The sequence below is a fragment of the Myotis brandtii genome, unplaced genomic scaffold, assembly GCF_000412655.1.
Source record: "Myotis brandtii unplaced genomic scaffold, ASM41265v1 scaffold470, whole genome shotgun sequence".
Classification (NCBI taxonomy): Eukaryota; Metazoa; Chordata; class Mammalia; order Chiroptera; family Vespertilionidae; genus Myotis; species Myotis brandtii.
Window position 1 is genome coordinate 1752879 of NW_005367953.1, and position 1390 is coordinate 1754268.

Consider the following 1390-nt stretch of genomic DNA (forward strand, 5'->3'; position numbering starts at 1 on the left):
TAAAAGCAGAACATATTTCTCCAGATAGTTGCAGGAGAGAAAGTCCGAGAGATTTAAAATGTGAGAGAGATTCCAAATGTGAGAGAGGAAGGCTCTCCATTGCTGAAATAGAAGGCACCATGGGGCAAGGAGCTCAGAGCATTCTCTAGGAGCTGAGAGCAGTCTGTCACAAGAAAATGGGACTTCAGTCCTACAACCTCAGGGAACTGATTCGGCCAATAGTACAGGAATGAGTTTGTAAGAGAACACCCCAAGCTTCAGGTGCGAATGCAGAGCTGCCACCTTGATTTTAGCCATCAGCAGAGAACCTAGTCATGCCATCTAGACTTCTGGATTACAGAACTGTGAGATAATAAAGGGATATAATTTAAAGCTACCAAGTTTGTGGTCATTGGCTACACAGCAATTTTTCATTTGTATGTTATTCCTGGGAACTAGTTAATACACTACAGTATACCTTTAACTGAGATCCTTAGATTTCAACTACCGTCCTTATTGCCCACATGGTGAAATAGAGGGCCAAGATTTCTAGCCCTAGTGGCTTTTTTCCTTTTTTAATTAATTGAATTATTTTTTTTTGTTTTAAACAATCTCAAACTTGTAGAAAAGTTGGAAGGTGTTTTTTTTGTTTTGTTTTTTTCTCAACCACGTGGGTGTATACATATATTGCTGACGTGTTGCTCAATGATCTCTAAACACTTTGGTGCAGTTCTTATAAACAAGAACATTCCCCTGCATACTTACAATACAGTCATTGAAATCAGGAATGTCACCTCAATTCCTCTCTCAGAACCCATTCAATTTTCACAAAGTATCCACACAATTTCCTTTATAGCAGGAGATCCAGTTTAGAGTTACATACTGTGTTTAGTTGTCACGTCTCTTTAATCTCCTTCCACTTGGAACAGTTTATCATTCTCTCCTTGGCTTTCATCATCTTGAAACTGGAGGATTGCAGGCCAGTTATTTTGGATAATGTCCCTCAATTTGGACTGGTCTGTAAGTATGATAGTTGTTCATTTTGGCAAAAATACTAAAGAAATAATATTGTGTTCTTCTCATTGATTACTATAAAATAGCACATAATTTCAACTTTTATGATTACTAATCACGTTAACTTTGATTACTTACGTTGGTGTCTGCCAAGGTTCTCCATTGCAAAGTATTCTTTTTCCCTTTGTAATGAACAAATGCTTTGTTGGAAAGTAAGGAACTATGTAAATATCTCGTTCCTCACCAAACTTTAAATTTATCCATGCATATATATCAGTATGGACTTGTTTCCTGTGTTATTCAATGCTTTGTAATATACTATTATCATTATTTATTTTAATATTCAAATTGCCAGGAATTTGGTCAAAGGGAACTCCATAATGCTGGCTTTGCCTCA